We start from the raw sequence: 13496 nt of genomic DNA, 5'->3' as shown, positions 1-13496 counted from the left end.
ATTTTGGTCAAGTTGCTGAAAAATGTCGAAGAGCCTAACACAACGCACTGTCCCAATCGGCGAAATCGGAGAATAAATGCGCCTTTTATTGGCCCGAAACCTTAAATCGAGAGATCGGTCTATATGGCAGCTATATTCAAATCTGTACCAATTTGGGCCAAATTGAGGAAGGACGTCGAAGAGCTTAACACAATACGCTGTCCCAAATTTCAGCGATTTCGTACAATAAATGCGCCTTTTATGGCGTCTAAACCTAAAACCCAGAGATCGGTCCATATGGCAGCTATATCCAAATCTGGACCTATCTAGGCCAAATACAACAAGTAAAAAGGCGTTAAGTTCGGCCGGGCCGAACTTTGGATACCCACCACCTCGGGTATATTTATAAACCACCTTTCATCAAAATCCGTTGAAAATTGCATACCTTATGTCCCATAGCAATGTGGACCGATTTGGACCAGATACTAATAAGAACATGTCATTGTTCAATTATGTATAACTAAATATTCGTCTTTTTAGTAGCTATATCTAAAAGTAAACCGATCGGAATCATATACGAAATGAATGTCGAAAAGCCTAACATAAGTGTGTCATAATGTGTCAAATTTCAGTAAAATCGCATTATAAATGCACCTTTTTTGGGACCAAGACTTTAAATCGCGATATCGGTCTATTAGGCAGCTATATGCAAATCCTGATCGAACTAGACCAAATTGCAGAAATATGTGGAGGGGCTTAACTTAACTCTCTGTCCCAAATTTCGGCAACATCGGACAATAAATGCTCCTTTTACGGCCCAAAATATTAAATCGGGAGATCGGACTATATGGCAGCTATATCCAAATATGGATCGATTTGAGTGAAATTGAAGAAGAATGTCGAGGAAGGACGTCGAAGAGCTTAACACAATACGCTGTCCCAAATTTCAGCGATTTCGTACAATAAATGCGCCTTTTATGGCGTCTAAACCTAAAACCCAGAGATCGGTCCATATGGCAGCTATATCCAAATCTGGACCTATCTAGGCCAAATACAACAAGTAAAAAGGCGTTAAGTTCGGCCGGGCCGAACTTTGGATACCCACCACCTCGGTTATATTTATAAACCACCTTTCATCAAAATCCGTTGAAAATTGCATACCTTATGTCCCATAGCAATTTGGACCGATTTGGACCAGATACTAATAAGTACATGTCATTGTTCAATTATGTATAACTAAATATTCGTCTTTTTAGTAGCTATATCTAAAAGTAAACCGATCGGAATCATATACAAAATGAATGTCGAAAAGCCTAACATAAGTGTGTCATAATGTGTCAAATTTCAGTAAAATCGCATTATAAATGCACCTTTTTTGGGACCAAGACTTTAAATCGCGATATCGGTCTATTAGGCAGCTATATGCAAATCCTGATCGAACTAGACCAAATTGCAGAAATATGTGGAGGGGCTTAACTTAACTCTCTGTCCCAAATTTCGGCAACATCGGACAATAAATGCTCCTTTTACGGCCCAAAATATTAAATCGGGAGATCGGACTATATGGCAGCTATATCCAAATATGGATCGATTTGAGTGAAATTGAAGAAGAATGTCGATGGGCCTAACACAACTCATTGTCCCAAATTGCGGCGACAAATCTTTTAATGGCCCCAAAGCCTAAAACCGAGTGATCGGTCTATATGGCAGCTATATCCAAATCTGGACCGATCTGTTCCATAATGCAGAAGTATGTCAACTGTCCCAAATATCGGCGACATCGGACAATCAACGCGCCTTTTATGTGCCTAAGACCCTAAATCGGAGGATCGGTCTATATGGCAGCTATATCCAAATCTGGACCGTCTAAAAATAAACCGATCTGAACCATATACGACACGGATGTCGAAAAGCCTAACATAAGTCACTGTGTCAAATATCAGTAAAATCGCAATGTAAATGCGCCTTTTATGGGGCTAAGATTTTAATTCGAGATATTGGTCTATATGGCAGCTATATCCAAATATGGACCGATTTTGGTCAAGTTGCTGAAAAATGTCGAAGAGCCTAACACAACGCACTGTCCCAATCGGCGAAATCGGAGAATAAATGCGCCTTTTATTGGCCCGAAACCTTAAATCGAGAGATCGGTCTATATGGCAGCTATATTCAAATCTGTACCAATTTGGGCCAAATTGAGGAAGGACGTCGAAGAGCTTAACACAATACGCTGTCCCAAATTTCAGCGATTTCGTACAATAAATGCGCCTTTTATGGCGTCTAAACCTAAAACCCAGAGATCGGTCCATATGGCAGCTATATCCAAATCTGGACCTATCTAGGCCAAATACAACAAGTAAAAAGGCGTTAAGTTCGGCCGGGCCGAACTTTGGATACCCACCACCTCGGTTATATTTATAAACCACCTTTCATCAAAATCCGTTGAAAATTGCATACCTTATGTCCCATAGCAATTTGGACCGATTTGGACCAGATACTAATAAGTACATGTCATTGTTCAATTATGTATAACTAAATATTCGTCTTTTTAGTAGCTATATCTAAAAGTAAACCGATCGGAATCATATACAAAATGAATGTCGAAAAGCCTAACATAAGTGTGTCATAATGTGTCAAATTTCAGTAAAATCGCATTATAAATGCACCTTTTTTGGGACCAAGACTTTAAATCGCGATATCGGTCTATTAGGCAGCTATATGCAAATCCTGATCGAACTAGACCAAATTGCAGAAATATGTGGAGGGGCTTAACTTAACTCTCTGTCCCAAATTTCGGCAACATCGGACAATAAATGCTCCTTTTACGGCCCAAAATATTAAATCGGGAGATCGGACTATATGGCAGCTATATCCAAATATGGATCGATTTGAGTGAAATTGAAGAAGAATGTCGATGGGCCTAACACAACTCATTGTCCCAAATTGCGGCGACAAATCTTTTAATGGCCCCAAAGCCTAAAACCGAGTGATCGGTCTATATGGCAGCTATATCCAAATCTGGACCGATCTGTTCCATAATGCAGAAGTATGTCAACTGTCCCAAATATCGGCGACATCGGACAATCAACGCGCCTTTTATGTGCCTAAGACCCTAAATCGGAGGATCGGTCTATATGGCAGCTATATCCAAATCTGGACCGATCTAAGCCAAATTGACGGAGAATGTCGAAGGGCCTAACACAACTCACTGTTCCAAATTTCAGCAAAATCGGATAATAAATGTGGCTTTTATTGGCCTTAGACCCTAAATCGGCGGATCGGTCTATATGGGGGCTATATCAAGATATAGTCCGATATAGCCCATCTTCGAACTTAACCTGCTTATGGACAAAAAAAGAATCTGTGCAAAGTTTCAGCTCCATATCACCATTTTTGAAGACTGTAGCGTGATTTCAACAGACAAGGATGTCGAAGGTCCTTACACAACTCACTGTCCCAAATTTCAGCAAAATCGGATAACAAATGTGGCTTTTATGGGCTGAAGACCCTAAATTGGAGGATTTGAATATAGCCGCCATATAGACCGCTATATGGCAGCTATATTCAAATCTAGACAGATCTGAGCCAAATTGACGAAGGATATCGAAGGGCCTAACACAACTCACTGTCCCAAATTTCAGCAAAATCGTATAATAAATGTGGCTTTTATGAGCCTAAGACCCTTAATCGGTTCCAAATTTCCCAGTTCCAAATTTCAGCAAAATCGGAAAATAAATGTGGCTTTGATGGGCCTAAGACCCTTAATCGGAGATCGGTCTATATGGCAGCTATATCCAAATCTGGACCGATCTGAGGTAAATTGACGGAGAATGTCGAAGGGCCTAATACAACTCACTGTTCCAAATTTCAGCAAAATCGGATAATAAATGTGGCTTTTATTGGCCTAAGACCCTAAATCGGCGGATCGGTCTATATGGGGGCTATATCAAGATATAGTCCGATATAACCCATCTTCGAACTTAACCTGCTTATGGACAAAAAAAGAATCTGTGCAAAGTTTCAGCTCCATATCTTCTTTTTTGAAGACTGTAGCGTGATTTCAATAGACAGACGGACGGACATGTCTAGATCGTCTTAGATTTTTACTCTGATCAAGAATATATATACTTTATAGGGTCGGAAATGGATATTTCGATGTGTTTCAAACGGAATGACAAAATGAATATACCCCGATCCTTCGGTGGTGGGTATAAAAAGGAGGTTGAAGGGCCTAACACAACCCCCTGTCCCAAATTTCAGCAAAATCGGGTAATAAATGTGGCTTTTATGGGCCTAAGACCCGTAATCGGAGGATCGGTCTATATGGTAGCTATATCCAAATCTGGACCGATCAGGGCCAAATTGACGAAGGATGTCCAAGGACCTAACACAACTCACTGCCCCAAATTTCAAAATCGGATAATAAATGTGGCTTTTATGGACCTAAGACCCTTAATCGGAGGATCGGTCTATATGGTAGCTATATCCAAATCTGGACCGATCAGGGCCAAATTGACGAAGGATGTCCAAGGACCTAACACAACTCACTGCCCCAAATTTCAAAATCGGATAATAAATGTGGCTTTTATGAACCTAAGACCCTAAATCGGTGGATCTGTCTATATGGCAGCTATATCCAAATCTGACCCGATCTAGGCCAAATTAACGGTTGATGTCGAAGGGCCTAACACAACTCACTGTCCCAAATTTCAGCAAAATCGGATAATAAGTGTGTCTTTTTTGGGCCTAAGAGGCTCAAAACATTTTTGAATACACGACCGCACTTAATGTTTGATATTTTAGTTACAACCGTGGCAAACTAACGTACATGAATAGTAATGTAGAAAGAGTGGTCGTTTTTGGGGAAGTGAGGAAATTCATTCTTTATTACTCTCAAAGTTTAACTGTTGTTTTTGTAGTTTCTGTAAGTGGCTCTGTCTCTGTCGCTATTATATTTGTTGCGTATTCCTTCGGTGTAATGTACGCACATGTGTTTGCTCGCATTAAGTTGGTCAAGCGTTTTGTGACTTTAACTTATTGCAACATATTGACAGTTGTAAAACTACAACGCCTGCTAAATGCGGCTTCTGTGAGGGGAAGTGTTGTCGTACAGCATACGGCTAATAGATTATACTAGACACAAATATTTACTAGAATCTTTCGAAAAATTAAGAACAGTTCTAAAAGAAACTGCTTTGCTGGCAGTTTTAAAAACTCCAATGGAAAATGCTGTGGGTATGTAAGGCCTGCAAATGTAACATATTTCTCTTTTAATGTCATCTGTCGAAAACAAATGCATTAATAAGATGTGTGATGACCAAAAAACATCTTGGCATGAGTGTTGAGCGACAACCCATTGTCATGTGCTGCAATGGCGAAAAACCCACAATGCCATTGACTGTTTTCGCTATATCAGGTTATAGACCGAATTTTACCGTACTAGACACAGTTGTTGAAAGTCTTAACAGAAAACAACGAGAAAAGGGCTCAAAAAGCCAAATCGGGAAATCGGTTTATACAGGAGCTATATAAAGTTATATACCGATTTGAACCGTACATGGCACAGTTTGTGGATATATTGCTATGGTCGGTAAATATGTCGGGTATGGGGGTGTTTTTGGTGAAGAAGTGGACCCCCATGATCAGATTCGTGCTCTGGTCTCAAATACTTTTCATTTGAGCCTAATATTGCGATTATCAGTTCAAATTTCCATTTGGCGCGCTTTGGAGGGGTGGCCATCCCATCTTAAATAAGTATACCAAATTTATGTTTTTTGAGTTATTATAAACTAATTAAATTTCGCTTAAATCGCCCCACCCATCTCCGAAATCTAGCGTTTTTGAAAATAGGGTAGGGGAAGGATCCACCCATTAAAGTTTGTATGTTAGATCTACTTCATTCTCTTCGTTTTAGTGGTGGATTGGAGTAGCCAAACCTTTGCCCCGGAAGTGGATATCAGATTCATGTTCCTCTCCCAAGAACCACATTAGAGCTTTATATGGCTATAGTCGGTATATATGTGTGGTTTAGGGGGAGTTTATGTGCTGAGACGTCCCTGAAAAACTCGGCCATAAAACATTTATCAGAGACGACCACCGAACACTTGGCCTCAAAATTGGATATCAAATTCGGGGGCGATTGCCCTTTTGACATGTCTTCTCATTTTAATACAACATATTCTCTGTCGTACCACATGAGAGTTTGGTGTTGTTTTTATTAGGTGGAAAGGGTTGGTCCCCCCGACGCTAAGACCCAAAAGACAATTTATTTGAGTCCTTAAATGTCGAGATCAACATGTCCGGCTGAACGTTGAATCGTTATATAAACAGTAGATTCGAACTCTACTGTCAAATAACTTTCGTTTAGTACCCATATTATCCCGATCGAACAACACGTCTTTTTGAGGCGTATTAGGTGGGTAGGCCGTTCCCAAACTCTGTCCCAAATGTGTATATCAGATTCTTATCAGGGTGGTGTTTTTGGTGTTACCATAAGGTGGCATGCTAAATTTTATTTGAATCAATGTACCCATCTCCGAGATCTGGCGCGTTTGAAAATTGTGGTAAGGGGAGGGTCCTCCACACTTTTGGATATTAAAACAAATAAAAACGTGCCAAGTTCGGCCGGGCCGAATCTTATATACCCTCCACTATTGAACGCATTTGTCGAGTTCTTTTCCCGATATCTCCTGTTAGGCAAACAAAGGCTAAAAGAAAATAATTGATTTAATTTTTGAGCTATATCTATTGTAGTAATAGTCCGGTTCGAACCATAATTAAATCCAATTCGAGTAAGAATTGCGCCCTTTAGGGGCTTAAGAAGTAAAATAGATCGGTTTATATGGTAGCTGTATCAGGATATAGACCGATTCTATGGTCCGAATCGGAATCGGACACGTATGTTGAAGGAGAAGCCTTTGTACAAAATGTCAGCCAAATCCGATAATAATTACGCCCTCTGGAGGCTCAAGAAGTTAAGATCCCAGATCAGTTTATATGGCAGCTATATCAGGTTATGGATCGATTTGAACCATATTTGAAACAGTTGTTAGAAGTCATAACAAAACTCCTCATGCAAAATTTTAGCCAAATCGGATAAGAATTGCGCCCTCTAGTGGCTCAAGATGTCAAGATTCAAGATCGGTCATATCAGGTTATGGATCGATTTCAACCATACTCAGCACAGTTGTTGGAAATCCCAAATTACTTTCATTTGAGCCTTAAATATATCTGGAATGGGAGTGTTTTTGGGGGTGAGGAGGACCCCATGTATCAGATTTTAGTTCTAGTCGCAAATACCTTTCATCATTCATGATCCTAATATTGTCATTATTGGTTTATATTTCCATTAGGCGGGCTTTGGGGGTGGGGCTGCCGCCCTAGACATCCCACCTTAAATAAGTATACAAAATTTCTGTTTTTGAGGAATTATAAACAGACTAAATTTCGCGTAAATCGCTCCACCCATCTCCGAGATCTGCCGTTTTTAAAAATAGTAAAAGAGGGAGAGTTATAGTAAGGATTTTGAACCCCTTTTTGTCATAATCCACAAATATTTCCAGTTTGATGGGTATGTAGGGTGGGGCAGCCACCTTAAAAAATATCAGTATCGGACTCTTATGTTAAATTCCTTTTAATTAAACAGTAATTGTGATTGGCTTAGGGGTTTTATGGGGAAGAGTACTCCTAAACAATTGGTCTCAAAATTAGATATCAAATTCGTTTTCTCCTTTAAAATACCTATTATTTGAGCACCTTATTGCCATAGTAGGCAAAAATGGCCGGTTTGTTGAGAGCTTGCCCCCATAATCTTAACGTTCAGCCCCATAATGCCAAGCATTTAGAAGGTGGCGATCCAGATATTCAGGGCTACAGGTCTCGTTTAGATCCACACTAATTATATCCTCCACCATAGGATGGGGGTATACTAATTTCGTCAATCAGTTTGTAACTACTCGAAATATTCGTCTGAAACCCCATAAAGTATATATATTCTTGGTCGTCGCGACATTTTATGTCGATCTAGCCATGTCCGTCCGTCTGTCCGTCCGTCCGTCTGTCTGTCGAAAGCACGCTAACTTCCGAAGGAGTAAAGTTAGTCGCTTGAAATTTTGCATAAATACTTCTTGTTAGTGTAGGTCGGTTGGTATTGCAAATGGGCCATATCGGTTCATGTTTTGATATAGCTGCCATATAAACCGATCTAGGGTCTTGACTTCTTGAGTGTCTAGAGGGTGCAATTCTTATCCGTATGGAATGAAATTTTGCACGACGTGTTTTGTTATGATATCGAACAACTGTGCCAAGTATGGTTCAAATCGGTCCATAACCTGATATAGCTGTCATATAAACATATCTGGAGACTTGATTTCTTAAGCTTCTAGAGGTCGCAATTCCTATCCGATTTGGCTGAAATTTAGCATGACGTATTTTATTCCTACTTTCAAAAACTATGTCAAATAAGGTTCAAATCGGTTCATAAGCTGAGATAGCTGCCATATAAACCGATCTGGCATCTTGACTTCTTGAGCCTCTGGAGGTCGCAATTATTATCCGATTTGCCTGAAATTTTGTATGACGGATCCTCTCTTGACCATCAACAAACGTGTTTATTATGGTCTGAATCGGTCTATAGCCTGATACAGCTCCCATATAAATCGATCTCTCTATTTTACTTCTTAAGCCCCCAAAAGGCGCTATTCTTATTCGAATTGACAGACATTGTACACAGGTCTACAACATACAATATAATTTAATTGTGGTCCAAACCGGACCCTATCTTAATATCGCTCTCACAGCAGAGCAAATCTTTTCTTATATCCTTTTTTGCCTAAGAAGAGATGCCGGGAAAAGAACTCGACAAATGCGATCCATGGTGGAGGGTATATAAGATTCCGCCCGGCCGAACTTAGCACGCTTTTATTTGTTTTTTTTTTTTTTTTGTATTAGTTGTCCAAAGGGAAAAAAGTCCGCAGACTTTTCAACAGCTGTATATTACACACGGCTAAGAGAATACAACAAGATTACCAGAGCGGCAAAATGTGCCTCCTGGAAGCTCTTCTACGAACAAGTCGATAGCTTTAATGACGCCGACAAGATAAAAAAGTTTCTCTGAAGAACCCATGTTTAAATTGAAATTTAAGTAGACGACATGGGAGTGAGAGTAGAGACAACGGAGGACATATTGAGGCTTTTGATGAAAACCCATTTTCCACAGAATACGACGGGACTCAAGGAGACACCGAAATCTTGGAATAATGACGATGGGCGAAGATTGATAATTACGGAATTTATTGTGATGGAACCCTTGAGGAGCTTTTAACCATGTAAGTCACCCGGACCTGATGGAATATTTCCGTCGTTACTGCAGAAAGAGGCAGACTATCTGGCGCCAATATTTTCAGCGTGCTTAGAACTTATATTTTATGTTTTATACCCACCACCGAAGGATGGGGGTATATTCATTTTGTCATTCCGTTTGCAACACATCGAAATATCAATTTCCGACCCTATAAGTATATATATTTTTGATCAGCGTAAAAATCTAAGACGATCTAGATATGTCCGTCCGTCTGTCCGTCTGTCTGTTGAAATCACGCTACAGTCTTTAAAAATAGAGATATGAGCTAAAATTTTGCACAGATTCTTTTTTGTCCATAAGCAGGTTAAGTTCGAAGATGGGATATATCGGACTATATCTTGATATAGCCCCCATATAGACCGATCCGCTGATTTGGGATCTTAGGCCCATAAAAGCCACATTTATTATCCGATTTTGCTGAAATTTGGGACAGTATTAGGCCCTTCGATATCCTTTGTCAATTTGGTTCAGATCGGTTCAGATTTGGATGTAGCTGCCATATAGACCGATTTGTTGATTTAAGGTTTTGGGGCCATAAAATGCTCATTTATTGTCCGATGTCGCCGAAATTTGGGACAGTGAGTTTAGTTAGGCTCTTCGACGTCCTTCTTCAATTTTGCCCAGATCGGTCCAGATTTGAATATAGCTGCCATATAGACCGATCTCTCGATTTAATGTTTTGGGCCCATAAAAGACGCATTTATTGTCCGATTTCGCCGAAGTTTGTGGACAGTGAGTTGTATTAGGCCCTTCGGTATCCCTCTTCAATTTGTCTTATATCGTTGCAGATTTGAATATAGCTGCCATATAGACCGATCTCTTGATTTAAAGTCTTGGCCCCATAAAAGGCACTTTTATAATCCGATTTCGCTGAAATTTGACACAATGACTTATGTTAGGCTTTTCGACATCCGTGTCGTATATGGTTCAGATCGGTCTATATTTGGATATGGCTACCAAAATGAGCAATATTTTGTTCTACAAAATTTCCGTGTCAAATGTGGTCCAATTCGGACCATATTTCGATAAAGCTTCTATGGAGGCATAAATTATGCATTTTTCACCAGATTATGATGAAAGGTGGTTTACACACAACCCGAGGTGGTGGGTATCCAAAGTTCAGCCCGGCTAAACTTAACGCCTTTTTACTTGTTATATTTTCAGAAAGCCTGGCATCAGGCAAAGGTGGTGTTTTTACCCAAGCCCGGCAAGTCAAGTTATACGACACCAAAGTCCTACAGACCCATAAGTCTTACGTCCTTTCTACTCAAAACCATGGTACGTATTGTGGATACCATGATAAAAAGTAGGACATCCAGCGAACTGCTCAAATACAAACACCATGCCTATGTCAAGGAAAGATCGGGAAGATTTACAATACCACTCCCCCAAGTTGGTTCATATCTGTTATTATGTCTCCACCTAAGCGCCGGTATCAGTTAGACGCGAAAGCCGGGCAATGACAAAGGAAATGCTCAACCGTCTTATCATCTTCCCCGCATGACCTGCACATGCTATCACTTACCCCACCGAATTTACTGTCCGTAAACATGTTTACACTCGACGTCCTCGCGTTAGTACCATACCTCACGCATTCTGTGATTGCACGGATCTCCGCCTGCAAGACCATATTATGGGCAGGCAGTCTAAAACAGATCTCAGTCCCTGGGTTCTCAATGTAGATCCCCAGACCCACTCTCTACTCTAGCTTTGATCAATCCGTGCAACATGATCTTCCATATGGCAATACTAGGGTTACGTCAATCTAAAACTGTGCCGTTGACCGCAGTGCCTCACTCTCGACCTCAAGTGTCGTATCGGGTATCCAATCGCAAACCTCTTCCTTCCAGGTGTCCCATTGTTACGTCGATTATACCGCGATGGTATGACCTGCTCCCTTCCTTAATCCATTTTCCCAATGACGCAGTGGCTGCTTCTCACTTAAGCTGTATGTCAATAGGACGGATATCTAGAATAGTCTCTAGTGCCATAGTGGGCGTGGTCCTCATAGCTCCACCTATGGCAAGACAACATGTTCTCTGAACCCGTTGTATGGTCCTTATATTGCACTTTTTTTCCATAGCAAGCCACCAAACTACTAAGGCTTAAGTTAGTATTGGTCTAATCAAGCTCCTGTGGAGTCAGTGGACTATTCTCGAATTCAGGCCCCATTTTGAGCGTACGGCCCGTATACATAGTTTCCTATCCAAGTTCACTTCTAAGTATTTGACCTTGTCAGATATCGAAATCGTTTTATTGAGGAAAAGTGATGCGTCAAAATGGCCCACCTTCGTCTTCCACTTGAAGAGGCATACTTCTGTCTTCTCTTGGTTAACATTGAGACCAATAGGTCAAGCCCAGTCATATGCCATATGCAAGACCATTTCGGCCCTTCTGCATAGCTGGTTCGGATCCTTAACTCTAAGAAGTATTGTAACATCGTCTACATAGCAGACGGGTTCAAATCCCTGCTCAGTCATCATCGGTGATAGGTTATTTATGGTGGTCACCCAAAAAGTGGCGATAAAATTCACCTCTGTGGCGTGCCCTGTGCCACTTTCTCCCTTATATTCATGTCATGGGACTCGGAATTAATCACCTGTTTCTCAGTATGGGGTTTATGCACTCCCTAAGGACCCGGTACTGGTCTAAGGATTGGATCAATGTGTCGGTCCGCACATTATTAAACGCCCCCTCGATGTCAACGCAAACGGCCAATGTATACGTCTTGGCATCGAAGTATTCTTCTATTTTATCCACAGCCTCGTGCGAGGCAGTCTCCACCAACCTTTCATTGACATAGGCATGCTATTTGTATTTTGAGCAGTTCGATGGATGTCCTTTTCTTTATCATGGTATCCACAATTCGTTCCATTGTTTTGAGAAGAAAGGATGTAAGGCTTATAGGTCTGTAGGCTTTTGGTGTCGAATAACCTACCTTGCCGCGCTTGGGCACAAATACCTACCTTGCCTCCTGCCAGGCTTTCGGGGTATATACAAGTCCTAGGCACTTTGTGAAAATGGTGGCCAGATGAGGCGCCAAATAGTCCTTCTTTTGAAGTAACGCCGGAAATACTCCATGAGGTCCAGGTGACTTAAATGGTTTGATGGTCATCAAGATTTCTTGACCATAAATTCTGTTATGATAAACCTTCGATCCACCTCATTATTCCAAGAATGCAATGTCTCCGTGAGTCCTGTCCTATCCTGTGGAAAATGCGTTTTCATCAAATCCTCAACATGTCTTCCGTTGTCTCTGCTCTCACTCCCATGTCGTCTAGTAACGTTTCAATTGGGACATGGGGTTTTGAGAGAAACTTTTTCATCTTAACGGCGGTATAACCCTATCGACCAGGTCACAGAAAAGCTTTCAGGAGGCACGTTTGGCCGCTCTGGTAATCTTATTGTATTCCTTCCGTTTTTTTTTCGACCTCCTCCCTAATCCTATTAACAAAGGTAGCGGTGTTACCAATATTAAGTGTTATTAGGTCGTTAGTATTCAGGAATTCTACAAGGGCTTGGCCCCGCTTATTAATGTTGGTACTACCCCACGAAATGAAGTGAGAGTTCGCATCGCACCCTATTTGTACCTCATTTTCGCTTTCCTCACCAACTGTTGTAGCTCCGACGTAGGTAGCGGTGTCGGAGAGTTAAAAGGCAGATTATGTGATGTGAGGTGCGTTCCACCGTCTCCTTGTCTCATCACTGTTGCGTCCGACGTTGACAACTCTGGGGAAAATACTTAATTGAAATTTTTATGACAAATAACGCAGGTCCTCGGCCGAGTAACAGTTTTAACACATAATTGGTAGTTGAAATTATTCAGTCCGGAAACTTTGAATCTTGCCCTTGCTAATTTTCTCCATCAGAGCGAGAGTAGCGGTCTTGCTCCGGTGGAGGTTTTTCTGGATGACCCCAATCATTGGTCCTCCATTAGATAGGCTCCTTTTGAGTGGCCCCATGTTCTTTAGGCTGCATTGAATTTTCTGTCAGAAAACTCAATGCAGCCTATACTAGTCTTCCAAATCTTGAGTAAATGGGCTTCTTGGGTTATGATATCATCATCGCCTCCGTGTGCGTTAGGCGGCATTGAGTTCCCTGTCAGGATCTTTATCCATCCTAGCCTTTCTAATCTCGAGAAAATCGTTATTGGTTT

Source organism: Stomoxys calcitrans, chromosome 3 (assembly GCF_963082655.1).
Source record: "Stomoxys calcitrans chromosome 3, idStoCalc2.1, whole genome shotgun sequence".
In the NCBI taxonomy this organism is placed as follows: domain Eukaryota; kingdom Metazoa; phylum Arthropoda; class Insecta; order Diptera; family Muscidae; genus Stomoxys; species Stomoxys calcitrans.
The sequence above is the reverse complement of the archived record's forward strand: the minus strand, read 5'-3'. Positions refer to the sequence as shown.